The 4,491-nt window shown below is 38.7% G+C and overlaps 1 pseudogene; it reads left to right on the top strand.

Annotated features, from left to right (window-relative positions):
- The first annotated feature begins 1,045 nt into the window (after window positions 1–1,045).
- On the top strand, window positions 1,046–1,817 carry LOC121029895 (60S ribosomal protein L8-like; annotated as a pseudogene).
- Window positions 1,818–4,491: the final 2,674 nt, after the last annotated feature.

Consider the following 4,491-nt stretch of genomic DNA (forward strand, 5'->3'; position numbering starts at 1 on the left):
CAAACTTTCAGAGCAACTAGAGAAACAGATCACATTATGTATAGTGAAATAAAGATTAAAAAGACCACAGATATACACTATAACCAAATGGGATTAATCGCAGGTATGCAAGCCTGATTCAACATTCAAAAACCAATTAATGTAATCCATCACATCAAGAGACTAAAAGAAAAACTGCATGATCAAATCAATGAATACAGAAAAAAGCATTTGACAAAATACAACACCCATTCATGATTAAAAACTCTGAGCAACCTAGGAATAGAAGGGAACTTCCTTAACTTGATAATTATCTACAAAAAATCTATAGCTCACATCATACTTAACGAGAAACTAGAAGTTTTCCTACCATGAACAGGAACAAAGAAAGGATGTTCTCTCTCATGACTCCTTTTTAACATCCTACTGGAAGTTCTAGTTAATGCAATAAGACAAACAAAGAAAATAAAGGATACACAGATTGGGAAGGAAGAAATAGAATTATCTTTGTACATGACACGATTGTCTGTATAGAAACTCTGAAAGAATTGACAAAAATACTGAAATAACTAGTTATAGCAAGGTTATAGAATACAAAGTTAATATGTAAAAGTCAATTGTTTTCCCATATGCTAGCAACGAACAAGTGGAATTTGAAGTTAAAAGCCTAATGTCATTTACGTCAGCACCCAAAGAATGAAATACTTAGTATAAATTTAACAAAATATGTACAAGATTTACATGTGGAAAATTATAAAACTCTGATTAACAAGGACAAAGAACTAAATAAATGGAGGAGATACTTTCATATTCATGGATAGTAAGACTCAATATGTGGTAGTATCAGTTTTACCCAACTTGAGCTATAGATTTGATGCAAATCCAATCAGAATCCCAGCAAGTAATTTTGTGCATATTGACAGACTGATTCTAACATTTATATGGAGAGGCGAAAAACCCAGAGAGCCAACACAATAATGAAGAAGAAGAAAGTCAAAGGACTGACGCTACCTGACTTCAAAACTTATTAGAGCTCTTCCAGCTATGGGGGTAGCAGACTACTGCCATGGGCCACATAATTCTGGGGTAGAGGAAGGATGCTGGCTCAGTGTTCCATGCCCACATGAAGCATGGCAAGGGTGCTGCATGTCTGCTTGCCATGGACTTTGCAGAGCAGTTGGGCTACATCAGGGGCATCGTGAAGGACATCATTCATGACCAGGGTGGAGGTGCACCCCTCACCGAGGTAGTCTTCTGGGATCTGTACTGGTTTAAGAAGTGGCAGGAGCTGTTCATCACCCCCAATGGCATCTACACTGGCCATTTTGTGTACTGTGGCAAGAAGGCCCAGCTCAACATAGGCACTGTGCTCCTAGTGGGCACTATGCCCAAGGTCACCATTGTGTATTGTTTGGAGGAGAAGCTTGGTGACTTGGCAAGTTGGCCCAAGCCTCTGGGAATGATGCTACTTCATCTCCCACAACCCTGAGACCAAAGAAGACCCAAGTGAAGCTGTCCTCAGCCACCTCAGAAATCAAGGTCATTTCTTCAGCCAATAGAACTATGTTGATGTGGTGGCTGGAGGTGGCCACGTTGACAAGACCATTCTGAAGGCTGGCTGTGCCTACCACAAGTATAAGGCAAAGAGGAGTTGCTGACCACACATACTGGGTGTGGCTATGAATCCTGTGGGAACATCCCTTCGGAGGTGGCAAGCACCAGCACATCACAAACCCTGTACTATCTGTAGAGATACCCCTGCTGGCTGCATAGTGGGTCTTATTGCTGCCTACCAGACCTCTGGGGGAACCTAGACTGTGTAGGAGAAAGAGAACTAGGGTTGAGGGGCTTGATAAAATCTGTCCTTCTGCCACTAAAACAAACAACCCCTACTTACTAGAAAGCTATAGGAAAAAAGTATGATATTGATGAAAGAATAAACAAATAGATCAATAAAACAGAATACGGTGCTTAGAAAAACACTCACATAAACATGGCATAAACATGGTCAACTGGTCTTTGACAAAGGAGCAAAGGCTATACAATGGAGCAAAGACAGTCTTTTCTTTTTTTTTTAAACATTTATTTATTTTTGAGACAGTGCAAGTGGAGGAGGGGCAGAGAGAAGGGGACAGAGAATCCAAAGCAGGCTCTGTACGGACAGTAGTGAGCCCAACGTGGGACTTGAACTCATGAACCTGAGAGATAATGACATAGGCTGAACAGACTGAGCCACCCAGATGACCTGCAAAGAGTCTTTTCAACAAATGGTGCTGGAACAACTGGGCACCCATATGAAAAAAAAATGAATCTAGACCCAGACCTTACACCCTTCATAAAAATTAACTCAAAATGGATGATAGGCCTAAATGTAAAACGCACAACTATAAAATTTCTAGAAGATAACGTTGGAAAAAACTTACATAACTTTAGGTATGGTGATGACTATTTATTTATTTATTTATATTTATTTATTTATTTTTTTTACATTTTTCTTTTTTTATATTAATATAATTCATTGCTAAATTGGTTTCCATACAACACCCAGTGCTCATCCCAACAGGTGCCCTCTTCAATGCCCATCACCCACTTTCCCCTCTCCCCTACACCCCATCAACCCTCAGTTTGTTCTCAATATTTAAGAGTCTCTTACGGTTTGCCTCCTTCCCTCTCTGTAACTTTTTTTTTCCCCTTCCCCTCCCCCATGGCCTTCTGTTAATTTTCTCAGGATCCACATATGAGTGAAAACATATGGTATCTGTCTTTCTCTGCCTGACTTATTTCACTTAGCATAATACCCTCCAGTTCCATCCACGTTGCCACAAATGGCCAGATTTCATTCCTTCTCATTGCCAAGTAGTATTCCTTGTATATATATAGACCACATCTTCTTATCCATTCATCAGTTGATGGACATTTAGGCTCCTTCCTTAATTTGGCTATTGTTGAAAGTGCTGCTATAAACATTGGAATACAAGTGCGCTTATGCATCAGCATTCCTATATCCCTTGGGTAAATTCCTAGCAGTGCTGTTGCTAGGTCATAGAGTAGATGTATTTTTAATCTTTTGAGGAACCTCCACACTGTTTTCCAGAGCAGCTGCACCAGTTTGCATTCCCACCAACAGTGCAAGAGGGTTCCTATTTCTCCACATCCCCTCCAGCATGTATAGTCTTCTGATTTGTTCATTTTAGCCACTCTAACCGGCGTAAGGTGGTATCTGAGTGTGGTTTTGATTTGTATTTCCCTGATGAGGAGTGACGTTGAGCATCTTTTCATGTGTCTGTTGGCCAGGTGATGACTTTTTAGATACACCATCAAAGGTATAATCCATCCAAGAAACAATTGGTGAGCTGGGCTTCATTAAAATTAAAAATTTCTGCTCTGTGAAAGACAATGTCAAGAGAATGAGAAGATAAGTCAGAGACTGGGAGAAAATACTTGCAAAGAATACATCTGATAAAAGACCATTATCAAAAATATACAAAGAACTGTTAAAACTCAATGATAAGAAAACAACTTGATTAAAAAATGAGGTAAAGACCTTAACAGTCTCTAAAGAAGATATACAGATGGTAAATAAGCATATGAAAAGATGCTCCACATCATATATGTCATCAGTGAAATGCAAGTTAAAACAACGACATACCACTACACATGTATTGGAATGGCCAAACTCCAGAACATTGACAACACCAGATGTTAATGAAGGTGTGTAGCAATGGGAGCTCTTCATTTATGGAGGCAACCAAGATGTCCTTTAGTTGGTGAAAGTATAAATGAATTATGGTACATCCAGACAATGGAATATTATTCACTGCCAAAAAAATGAGCTATGAAGTCATGAAAAAGACATAGAGGAAACTAAAGTGCATGTTACTAAGTGAAAGAAGTCTATCTGAAAAGGTTACATACTATATGGTTGCAATTATATGTCATTCTGGAAAAAACAAAACTATGGAAACAGTAGAAAGATCAGTGGTTAACAGGAGTTGGGGTGGAGGGAGGGATGAATAGGTAGAGCACAGGGAATTTTTAGGGCAGTGAAAACATTCTGTCAAATACTACATAATAATGGATACATGTCATTATACATTTATCTAAATTTATAGAATGTACAACACCAAGAGTGAACTGTAATAAAAACTACGGACTCTGGGTAATTAGGATGTGTCAACGTAGGTTCATCAGATGTAACAAATATACCATTCTGTTGATAACAGAAGAGGCTGTGCATGTGTGGAGGCAGAAGACATATGGGAAATCTCTGTACCTTCCTCTTGATTATTCTGTGAACCTAAAACTACTCTTGAAAAAGTCATTAAAAAAGAAAAAGGATAACAGACTTCTGGTTAGCAACAGTGCATGCCAGAGGACAAATGATATCTTTAAAGTGCTGCTGTCAATCTAGAACTATATATCTAGAAAAACTATCAACTGGAAAAGCAAAAGTTTTCTTTTCAGACAAAATGTGAGAGTATTTGTCACCAGCATATCTTCATGACAAGATAT

The sequence above is a fragment of the Herpailurus yagouaroundi genome, unplaced genomic scaffold (assembly GCF_014898765.1).
Source record: "Herpailurus yagouaroundi ecotype Mexico unplaced genomic scaffold, PumYag 28, whole genome shotgun sequence".
Lineage (NCBI taxonomy): Eukaryota > Metazoa > Chordata > Mammalia > Carnivora > Felidae > Herpailurus > Herpailurus yagouaroundi.